The 11,863-nt window shown below is 47.3% G+C and overlaps 1 long non-coding RNA gene across 3 annotated transcripts in view; it reads right to left on the reverse strand.

Annotated features, from left to right (window-relative positions):
- Window positions 1–10,672, reverse strand: part of LOC110341376 — a 34,289-nt gene extending 23,617 nt beyond the window's left edge. Inside the window, exons 1-3 of one of the 3 annotated variants that reach the window (XR_005876258.1) lie at window positions 10,152–10,672; window positions 7,820–7,984; window positions 2,790–2,895 (exon numbers count right to left, since the gene is read on the reverse strand). This is a non-coding gene — a long non-coding RNA (uncharacterized LOC110341376). The remainder of the gene's footprint in view (window positions 1–2,789; window positions 2,896–7,819; window positions 7,985–10,151) is intronic. The other 2 variants (XR_005876257.1, XR_002383295.2) reach the window with 2 other exon arrangements.
- Between the last annotated feature and the right edge of the window lie 1,191 nt (window positions 10,673–11,863).

Here is an 11,863-nt window from a genome sequence, read left to right on the forward strand (position 1 = left end):
GTAGATAGAATAGCATTCTCTCCCTACTTCCTTTCTGAGGGAATGTCACTATTCAACAACTCCACTGGTAGAGGTCTTTACAAGCAGGCATGGCTGACAAAAACAATGGCTGCCTTGTTTGGAAGACCGAATTCTACAAAAGTGTCTAAGCCCTTTGCCCCAGGGAACTACTGAGGTACAGGACAGGGAGTCCATCTTATGCCTGCCGTGACTGCCTCAAGCAGAGAGCTCCAGATGGCCAGGAGCTGTTAGAACAGGAACACAATCCAAAAGCAATGCTTTCCAATGGGCAAGCAGGCGTGTGAACGAGTGTGTGTGTGTGTGTGTGTGTGTGTGTGTGTATGTGTGTGATGGCCTGCATGGTGAGTTCCCCGTTAGTGGTGCTGGTAGCCTATTGCAGACGTCACCATCCATCCATTCCACCCTCTGCATTTCACAGTTGTTCTAAGTGCTGCAATGAAGACATCTAATTGGATTCTGGTTTTTTAACCAGGGTTTCAATATGTATCCCTGGCTGGCCTGAAACTCACTATGCACACTAGAATGGCCTTGAATGTGCAGGGATCCTCCTGCCTCTGTCTCCCAAGTGTTGGGATTATGAACATATATTGTCATACCTCGTCCTCATTGAATTCTATCCAGGAGGTAAGAGTTTACAAGGTATTTCTATTTTGTCTCTTTTTTAAAAAATGGCAAATATTGACAAACATCAAGGCTGGAAGATGTTATTTACAAAGGTTGTTGTAAGCTAAACTCACAGGTGGAGATTTGTGAGTCTTTATTGAACTTGATTATAAAAGTTTCTATCGAGCACTGTCAAACTCATGATCTGGGGAGAGACTTCAGATTTATAACTTAGTCCTAAATGGGCAACAGCAGATATAAAATCTGGAATTTAATATCAGCTCTGAAAATGTTAAATGGAGAGTTCGAGCAGTTCTCACTTTATGAACTGGCACACTGTGGGATGACAGGCTGTATTGGTTCCTGACAGGAGAGGCTGTCTCTAAAACGGATCGGAGTCTTTTCAGATCCCATTTCAAGGGATGTCCTCTTCATTTCCATCTAGTGCCCTGGCCTTAATTGGAGGAGAAAGCAAACAGCTTTACAGAGAAGAAGCCCTCCCTGCTGAGAGCTCACTGGGGTCACTGCTTGGGTGGACAGAACTAAAGAGAGCTGCTAAAGCTTGAGAAACTCACATGGTCTGGCCTTTTTGGGAAGAATTCCAATGCAGGGCTGGAGAGATGGCTGAGCAGTTAAAGGTACTGGCTGCTCTTGTAGAAGACCCAGGTTCAATTCTCAATACCCACACTGAGCCACTCACAACCATCCGTAACTCCAGTTCCAGGGGATACAACCTCTCCTCTGGTTTCTGTGAACATCTGCAGCACAGAGTGCACATACAATACTCAGACACACACACAAACACACACAAACACACACACACTATTATATATATATATGCATGTACACATATATGTATAATCTTTGATTAAGTATTTTAATTCCAGTGCAAAACCAACTGAGAGCTCTTTCCTTGGAGGTCCAGGATGGGCATCCTTGGTGCCACACCTTAGTTTTTTAAGTACTGTCCCCATGTGGAGAAGCCTCCAGAGGACTTTGCTTGTCTTTTTAGGGATTCAGGCCTTCTGAGTGGGTGGGTCTCAGCCATGCCTGACCCACAGGGCAACAAAGAGCAGTCTGAGAACACATAAATGCAGAGACCCATTTTGGGCATTCACTGAACTTACTATGAGACAGGTAGCCAGCAGAATGTTTGTGCTTAGGATCCCCATCTATAGATATCTCCAAAGCCCCCTATTTTAATTAGGGTTTCTATTTCTGTAAAGAGTCACCCTCACCACAGCAACTCCAATAAGGTCACACCTACTCCAATTAGGCCACACCTCCTAATAGTGTGACTGCCTATGGGCCTATGGGGGACATTTTCATTCAAACTACTGTTGGGCCCCAGCCCCCACGGGGTCTCTATGAGTCACTGGTCAGTCAACAAGTCCATCCTGTTTTCCAGTCTAAGTACATCCTGTTTTCAAGTCCTGGCTTCCTGTCCTGGCCTTGACCTTCTGACATCAACATTCAGCAGGAGGGAAACATGCTCTCTTCCACCTGGGGATTTTCCACTGTGCTGTAAACCTGTATATAAGACTCCTCCCTCCCTACAAGAAAGAGACCTCTCAACACTTGCAATAAAGACACACACACATACTCTCTCCTGGCAATAAAGGCAGCACATTCATTCTCTTAGTACAAACAGCTGGACATTTGGTCTTTCTTTTCCTGATACCTTGGACTTGCTTGTGGGCTCGGGCACCACAAACTACCACACCCTTAAACTGAAAGACCTAAAGTAATCAGGCTGAATACCCCGTGATGTCCTGAGCTCAATAACCAGACAGTTGGATGCAAACCGCAAGAGGTTTATTGTTTACACAGGGTCCGCAGGCGTTTCAGCAGCCTTAGCTAGCTGAGCGCGCTGGGCTGTAAGACAGTTTTCTTCTTATATACATAATCTTGGCAAGCAAAGCAATAGGGGTATTGTTAAAAACACGGGCATCCTTCCTGGAGAAACCGCAAGGTCAAAATTAAGCTTATCTCTTTTCCGCATTAGCACTCTGGAGCAGACGTTCTTTTTAATCTGACTTTGTTCCCTGCCTAGGGGACCTTGGGGAATTTTCCACTGAGGCGATCTTCTGAGCCTCAAAAGGGGGGGTGTATTGAGATCTTTCAAAGCTAGATATTGAGAAGCCAATGGCAAGATTTTAGTGTACCTTCTAGCCTTGGAGACCAACAGATGTTGGAGGAGCTTCTCTCTCCTAGATAGCTTCCAATTTAATTTCATAGGGCTTCTGTTACAAATCACCACAAATCAAGCACCTGAAAACAACACAAATTAATTATCTAACAGTTCTAGAAGTGCGATGTCCAGAATGGAGATTATCTCAAAAGAAAAAAAAATAAGTATTGTTAAAGTCATCTTAACTGATTGAAACAGAGATGTTTAAAGTAACTTTAAAGAGAGAGGGGTTCTGGGCTGGAGTGATGGCTCGGTGCTTTGAGCCCTGGATGCTCTTCCAAAGGACCTGGGTTCAATTCCCAGCACCCACATGGCAATTCACAACTGTCTGTAACTCAGTTCCAGGAGATCTGACATCCTCACACAGACATAAATGTAAGCAAAACCCTAATGTACATAAAAGAATAAATCTTTAAAAATGAGAGGAGGGCTCTAGGCAACAAAATCCTCTGAGTCTCTGAACTGAAGGAATTATTCTAAAAGTCCTTAAGCAGAGGCAAGAAAATCTGGCACGAAAGCCTAGAACCAGAGCTCGAGGACTATAGGCCCTCAAGCCACATGTCCGTCTGCTCCTCGAGGCAGGTCCTCCCACCCTCAAGCCACATGTCCATCTGCTCCTCGAGGCAGGTCCTCCCACCCTCAAGCCACATGTCCGTCTGCTCCTCCAGGCAGGTCCTCCCACCCTCTGTTCTGACTGTGACAGGAGCAACCAGCATCTACTGACTACACTAGCTGGGCTCTCTGACTTCTAGCTTGCATGCAGTCAAGCAGGGTCAGAGGACAATGGCAGAGCAAAGGAAAAATGTCTCTTCCTTGAGTCCCCTCCCTGCAAAACTATGCTTTGTCAGTTTCTGTGTCCCTCTAGCAGAGGGCCATAACTCCTGTGGAAATGCACTGTAGCTGTCCCCAAGTTCTGGTAACTGTTCCCTGCTTTTGCTCTTGATAAAATAATGACTCCACGGCTGCTGGGTCCAGGCTGCTAGGTTAGGGCTGTTTCAGCATCCCTTGTGGATTTGGAAATGCATTTGGAAGGAATCTTTTTGCTCTCTCCAATTGCTTTTCCACCTTGTGCCATTTAGTTCCTGCTTAAGCCTGACCTGATCCTGCTGCATCTTGAGTCCACCCAACAGAGAGCATGCCTATTTCAGTCACTGTCAGCCTCGATGGGAAAGGGGACAGGCCCAGATCCTAGAACTCAAACAATGTTTTTCTCTTTAAGGTGTGTGTGTGTGTGTCTGTCTGTCTGTCTGTCTGTGTCTGTGTAGCATGGCAGGGGGAGATATGCTATATGAGTCCAGTTGCCTGTGAAGGCCAGAGGCACCTGACCTCCTGGAGCTGAAGTTAAAGGCAGCTGTGAGCTGCCAGATGTGGGTGCTGGGAACCAAACTCAGGTCCTCTGGAAGAGCAGCAAGGTCTCCTAACTGCTGACCCACATCTCCAGCCCGTTTCTCTGTTCTGAACTAATGCTTTCTGCAATGACTCCAGGAGCCCTGAACACCAGCAGCACCGGGACTCCTCTCACACATTCCAGTTCCACCAGAGGAAAGCTGTGCTCTCACTGAAGCCAGCTGGGAAGGCTTGCATCTTCCAGTGGAGCAATCAACCAGCTTCTTTGTTTGCGTTTTTCTACAAATCATCTCTGTACCCAGTTACATTTGGAATATCAGAAAACAGTGTCTGGACTTTCTAGGTGCGGACAATCCAAGGACCAGATGCTTGGATGGTAAAAGGCACCATGCACAGCCACCTGGAAGCCAGGCCTTCTGGCACCATCTCAGCACATACATGCTTCTGACGCTCTTAATGTCTTCCACCAGGCTAACAGTTATGGTCCTTCCATGGGGCACTGTCAGCTAACGCTTTGCAGGAGTTATGACAGCTGGCTCGGAGCATAGAAAAGGACCAGTTCAGTGTCTGGTGAGAAGGGTGGAGGAGGAGAGGTGATGGATGGATCTGAGAAAGAGGCAGATAAAGGATATCTGCTTTATCTACTGTACATTTCGTAACTGTCCTGTGGGCTCTTGATTGTTTTTGTTTTCTCTATGGGTCTGGGTTCTCATCTTGGCACTGCTGCTAACTACCTATCTATGTGAGCCTTGATGTCTGCTATTTGTTTCTTCTGAAGATGGGATGCTAACAATCAGAGTCTATTCTACACATTCTTATGTTTCTTTCAGAAATACCAGTGGCATTTAGTTCTGCGGAGTTACAATTTAGTCTGACAAGAGCTCTTTAGACTTCAGCTTTACAACACAAGAGATTAAATGAACTCGGACTTGGAATCCAGCTACACTCTCACTGTTTGACCTTGCAAAATTATTCAGCCTCTCTGAATTTCAATGTCCTTGTCTGTAAAGCAAGAATTATGTCATTTACCTTGCATAACTGTGAGGATTATGTGAGACAGTGCATATGTACCCCAGCCATAAGTCAGCACCCCATGCCACCCAGTCACTGCATAAGGTAACCTTTGAGAAAAGCATTTCCAAAATCAAATGTAACTTGCAATGTCTTCTACTCAAAAACCACAAAAGGAATCCAACTTGTTTTGTTTTTATTTATTTCTTGTATGTTTATTTGTGTTTGTTTTTAGACAGAGACTCATTATATAGGGGCCTCAAATCAGAGGTGTTCCTGAATCCTGGGATTAGAGTCACCATGCCTAATGACCTTATCTATTTTATTTATTTTGTGTGTGTGTGTGTGTGTGTGTGTATGTGTGTGTGCGCGCGCGCGCGCGCACAAATGTGTCTGTAGTTGTTCTTGCTTATGCCTGTCCCTGTTTAGGCCAGTAGTCATCCTCTATTGTTCTCCTAGCTTTTAATTGTTATTTTTAATTTAAATGTAATTAACTTCATTTCATACAACATATTTGATCATGTTGTCCTATCCCCCAACTCTTCTAAGGTCCTCCCCACCTCCTAATGTATTCGTCTTCATGGTCTCATTCTCTCTTTAAGGAGAAAAAAAAAAGCAACAACAACAACAACAAACTCTACAAAACAAGCATCCAAAAAGACAAAGTGCCAAGACAAAGCAAAACAAAACAAAATGTCCACAAAAATATCATAGAATCCATTTTGTGTCGGCCAAGTACTCTGGGCATGGGGCCTGCCCTGGAATGTGGCCGGTATACTCTGTGACACTCCATTGGGGAATACTGGCTTTCCTTTTGCCAGTGGGTATCAATTGCAGATAGCTTCTTGGTTGGGGTGGACTTTGTGAGCTTTTCCTTCTCATGGGCCTGGCATAATTTGATCCTGCGCAGGTCCTGGGCATGCTGCTACAGCCTCTCTGGGTTCATACATGCATCAATCCTGTTGTGTCTGGGAGGAACTAATTCCTTGGAGTCATCCATCCCTTCTTTGGCTCTTACAATCTTTCCTCTTCCTTCCCATTAGTTTTTGAGACAAGGTCTCTCATAGAACCTAGAGCTTGTTAATTCAGCTTGAACGTAGCCTGGCTAACCAACAAAGTTCAAGATCCCTTACTGGTCTTCACCTACCCACCTCCTCTGAGACAGAATCCTTGGCAGCAGCATATGATAGGCTAACTGGGTTTGCCATAAATGGTTTGCTGTCTTCGGGTGCTTCCATCCCACATAGCCCCTCCCCTATGCATCGTCCCCTCCCCCACTCCACTGTGCTTACAAACAGGAGTCACTACATGTAGCTCTGGGGTTCTGGGGATGGGAACTCAGTATCAGACTTGCCCCACAAGCTCTTTTACTCACTGAGCCTTCTCCCCAGCCCCCAAGATTCTCCATAGGACCAGAGGAGGTGAGAGTTCACTGGGAGCTAATAGCACAAAAACTAAAGTTTTGTTAGTGTTAGGGGAGTGCGGGCATACTCCACACAATACTAAATATGGCCCTTAGCACTGAGGCTGGGCAGGGTAACACAGAATGCCCATGTTCAGGCCTCCTCCCTCATCGTTACTATTAGTTAGAGTTCTTCTCTGCCCTCCCAGGGGTTGCCATTCCAACTATTAATTCTTTTTTCTAATTATTTCATATATTACATCCTGACTACAGTTTCCCCTCCCCTCTCCATTCCCTGCCTGCTCCTCTTCCATTTCTCCTCACAAAAGGGCAAGCCTCCCGCGGGTATCAACCAACTGCTCTCTAGAGCTACCTGGAACTGGATGGAACACCTATGAAAGCCCACGCACTCTAGGAACTGTCTGAGCGGCTGCTCGGAAACCACAGCTAATCCCAGCCGTAAGACTGGCCCTCCTTCCAACCCAGGAAGTTCAAGGTGTCCCCACCCCCACTCCCCACGAGTCCATAAGACTGGCTCACCTTCCAACCCAGGAAGTTCAAGGTGTCCCGACCCCGACTCCCCATGAGCCCAGGGTCTCTTTGGGTGCAATGGTTTTGGGTCCCTTGGAAGTTTCTGTAGCTCCACCCCTGATGGATATTCCTCTTGGTGTACAGCTATTCCTCAACCTCTGGGGGCTGCCCAAGGGAGTTAAATTCCCACTATGGAAAGACAAAACCCGCTAAACCGAACGAGATGCTGAGAGGAGTGCCCACGGGAGCCTTGTCTCATTCCCAAAGGGGTGCCGGGTCCATTAAAGCTTCGCACAGCTGGCTGCTCCCATCGCTTCATTTTTACCTCACTCAGCAAACTAAACAGTCCTGGAGAGAAGGGCCCTGCAGAAGCGACGGATAAAACTGGACATTTCCCCCGCAGTCTCCTTTGAAACATATCCTCAAGGCTGCCTCAAAGAAAGAGACAGCTTCGTGTCTTTCTTCCTTTCTTTTTCTTAAGAATGGGAATACAATCTAGGACAGATGAGACCCAGGGCTTTTAAAAAACTTGGCACCTCGTTCATTTCTGCTTATAGCCACTAAGGGGCTTCTCCACTGCTCTCTCCTCCCGTATCATAGCCACTTCCCCCGGAAAAACACACAGATACAAAAAGGAGATGGGGAGAGCAGCAAGGGACACTTCTTAGATTCAATTCACTTTAATGAATACTGGCTGTGAAGGAGCAACTCACCTCAGGGGCTGCAAAATAGGGGAGAGCCCGCTTTTGTTCTCAGGAGTCCTCAGCTGCCCAGAACTCAGACTTCAATGCACAAAAGCAGGTCAGCCCAACCACGGGTACTGGGGTGCGGTGGGCATCTGGCAAGAGCGTGGCAGGGAAAAGAGCTGGATTTAAGACCTCAAAAACAAAACAAAACAACAACAAAGCGTTGGGCTGTCTGCAGCTCGGGTTGTCATGTGGGGTCTCTTTTTTGTTCCATATGGTTCTTTCTTCATTTTCTTTCTCTATTTTTTTCATAACCAAGTCTCTCCCCCTTCCCCCTCCTCCACTGGAGTCACCAAGCTTAAACAACCCTGTAAACCTGCTAAGGGCCCTCCCACTCTGACTCTGGAGAAAAAGATATCATTGGTCTAGCCTTTTTTGTACATCTGTCTGTCTGCAAAGGGAGAAGCAGGGCTTCTAGAACCGGGTTCTGGAAGACAGCCAAGAGCAAAACACCCAGCTCCCACTTTCATGGAACTTCAAAAATCAGGGGTTGGGTATAGAACCTCCAGTGGGGCCTAGGGATGTTAGCTCAGCAGCAAAGTGCCTGCCTAGAATGCAGGAGGCACTGGGTTTCATCCCCAACATGCCAAATAGAATAATAACCATGAAAACATACTCTGGAGTGGGGCTAACAGAACTGGCTTCTCTTTGCCGCCCTTGAGACCTTAGGCTAATCAAGTTGATTGTGACTCGGTTTGCTGATGTACGAAACAGGGACAGTAAACCCCTCGTCCAAGGCTTGTGAGGTAGAAATGAGAAGTGCTGTGTGAGTCAGCATCCACTACCGGCTGAGTGGGATTTTAGCGCTGCACATTTTAGCACCTAATGGTAACAGTGACTACACACTGTGCCTTGCTGTTTTCAAATTTGTTTCACATACATCTGTCTCATTCCACTCACAGTCTCATATACCTCTTGAGGACACAACAGCCCCGCATATCGTAAGGATTCAGTGGATAACTGGGTTTAGGTTGCAGGAGAATGTGGAATTTTTCTGTAAAGGCACTGATGTTTCCATCTGGGACAAGAGCAAAGAGAGTCTGAGAATTTCCATGGCTGAAATGCCAAATGTGCGTGTTTGCTCAGCAGATAAAGTGCGTTCCAATTGGGCTGTGACAGCCCTCTGTGACAGATCAGCTGTGGAGCAGAGGGGAACACAGCTGAATAAACCAGGGCACAGGGAGGAATTAGTGCAGCAGGAAGATGAGAGAGATGGCCAGTGCGAGGCTGCAACTGAATCCTCGTGGCTGTCCCGGTGAGGCACGGGTAGCTCTTCAGGCGGGGTGGTGCTCTGGAAATGCCAGAATGTGGTTACATCACGCCCAAATGGAAAAACAGCCAAACAGCAAAAACCACCAGCAGCACAGTGAGTAGGAAAGGTGGTATTAATGACAGTGTGGCTGAGCCCAAGGATGCTTAGTCCCCCACCCATCCCCTCGAAGATGCCACAGGGCTGTAGCCACAGAGAGAAATGTGCTGAGGTCAGAAAATGGTTCTTTTACCTAGTTCTTACTTTTTTATTACTCTGGGTGTGTGTGTGTGTGTGTGTGTGTGTGTGTGCATACACGGGTGTACAAGCACAAGCACATGCCACAGCACAGGTGTAGAGGTCAGAGGACAACTTGCAGCAGGAATCAGTTTTTCCTTCCACCTTGTGGGCCCTGGGAATCATACTTACATCCTCAGGCTTGGCAGCAAGCACCTTTCCCTACTAAGCCATCTCACCAGCTCAAAATGAGGGGAAGCTTTTCTTTTTTCAAGACAGATTTTCTCTGTGTAACCACCCTAAGTTATCCTGGAACTCACTCTGTAGACCAGGCTGGCCTCAAACTCATAGAGATCTACCTGCCTCTGCCTCCAGAGTGCTGGGATTAAAGAGAAAACTGACTCTTTTATGAGTGATCCTTGCAGGGCCTGGCAGCTAGGGAATAGGCAACTATCTTCCAGGCTTGGGTGGAGCTCTGAAAATAAGAAAGCATAAACAGACTCATAGAGCACACCTGTCAGTTCAGCACTTAGAAGGCCGGGGCAGAAGGATCTCCAGTTCAGCTCCTAAGTGGGGTGGTTCATTCCTTTAATCCCGGCACTTTGAGGGTAGAGGAAGGAAGGAAGGTAGAAAGGAGGCGGGGGGCAGGGAGACAGGGGTCAGCCAGCCAGAGATCTGGAAGTACCCAGGCCAGTTCCATTAATTTTACCAGCAAGGAAAACTAAGGTGCAGAGAAACGACTTGACCAAGGTCATGCAGGTGAGAAAGAGATTAGAAATGATAGCTCACCCTCTCTCAAATCCCAGCTCTTACCTCACTCTCCATGCAAATCTCCGTTAAAAGAGAGATCAGTGTCCCTCAACCCAAAATGACTTCCACATGGTGCTGTCCTTTTCCAAACTCAGTGGCATGGTTGGTCTCTTCCCCTCTGACTCTAGCCATGTCTTTCAGAACTGGAAAAAACCTTAGCAACGAGCCAACACCTTCCAACAGAAGCCTCTGCTGAGTTTGGCTCCCATCTCTATTGTCATCTCGTTACTCTCAGGATCAATGCTATCATTTGCTCAGCCACGAGACAGTGAGGCCGGAACAGCAATGCTCTCTCTGGATGCTAAGCTGGTCCCCAGTACCGGACGCTTGGAGCAGGCCAGCTGCTCTGACCCTGTCAGACACCACAGTCTCCTGCAAGCTGCCACGAGCCAGACAGCGGAAGAAAATAAGCAAGTTGGTGCTGGCTTGGGGCTGAGTCATAAAAACTCAGAGAGTCTGAAGGAAGGTGGCTGGCTTTGTGGACAAACAGCTCTCCCAGGCTGAAGGAAAATCACTCCCTGCCCTTCCTGCTGACAGAATGCCAGCAGGACAGGTGATCCGCTGAACCCCGGGGGGGGGTTGGCCTCAAAGTGGCATTATACTGCTGGTTTTTAAAAACTTCCCTTCCTTGCCAGTCCTCTGTTTTATATCTTTTAATTGTTTTTAAATGTGTGCCCTGTGCTAGGGGTGATTTTAACGCCGAGGGCGGCACTTTATGAGGTGCTGGGTAGGAGTTGTGTTTGCCTCCCCACAGGGTGTGGGCTGAGCAAACCGGTGGGGATGTCAGGTGGTATAATTTGGCTGCCTCCCGGGTTTCCTCTCAATGCCACTCTGGCCTCTGACCAGCAGTTGAATCAGAAATTTGGAGGGCAGAGAGAGGGTAGCCAGAGTCCTTTCGAAATATCTAAGTTTTGCTACTTCCCTGGCCAGTCAAGGAGAGCCAGCTTAAGGGGGACAGAGAACCCAGAGGGGCTGTCCTTCACGAAGATTTAGAGAATGTGTTGCTCCGTGGTCAGGAGGAGAAAAGTACAGTGAATAAGAAGAAGCTAGAATGCTAAAGGCCGTCCAGCAGTTTCTAGTGTATTCGGCATCCATGAGAAAGGCCACAAACATCCAAAAGGAGCCGTGGATTAACTATGAAATGTCCCCAAGTGTGCTCACATGTTTAAGCACTTGTTCCCCAACCGGTGGCCCTACACAGGAAGGTTGTAGGACCTTACAGAAGCGGAGCCTCCCAGGAGAAAGTGGCCCGCTAAGGGTGGGCCTTGCCATCTGTAAGACCTAGCCATGCTTCCTGTTTGATCTCTGTTTCCCGTTTCACCAAGGTGTGAGGGGAAGGGACCCTGCTATAGATACACTCCTGTCACCGTGGGGCTGCCTGTACTGTGCCTTCCTCTTCCTGATAGACTGTGCTCTCAAACCCTGAGCTAAAATAAACCCTCTATTCTTTCATTTGTTTTTGTCTGGTATTTTGTCACAGTAACATGACAAATAACTCTTGTGGGATTCTTATTTACACTGGGTGAAGATGTGTCACTGTGATTGGCTGAATAAAGGGCTGAGTGGCCAATAGCTAGGCAGGAGAGGTTAGGCAGGACTTCCAGCAAAAAAAGGAACTCAGGAGATGAATCCAGGCACGCCTTAGTCACCAGTGAGACACAGAGGGAACTGGACAGATAGAATGGAAGAAAGTTAAAGAGCCACATTGCAAAATG

The sequence above is a fragment of the Mesocricetus auratus genome, unplaced genomic scaffold, assembly GCF_017639785.1.
Source record: "Mesocricetus auratus isolate SY011 unplaced genomic scaffold, BCM_Maur_2.0 Super-Scaffold_15014, whole genome shotgun sequence".
Taxonomy (NCBI): Eukaryota; Metazoa; Chordata; class Mammalia; order Rodentia; family Cricetidae; genus Mesocricetus; species Mesocricetus auratus.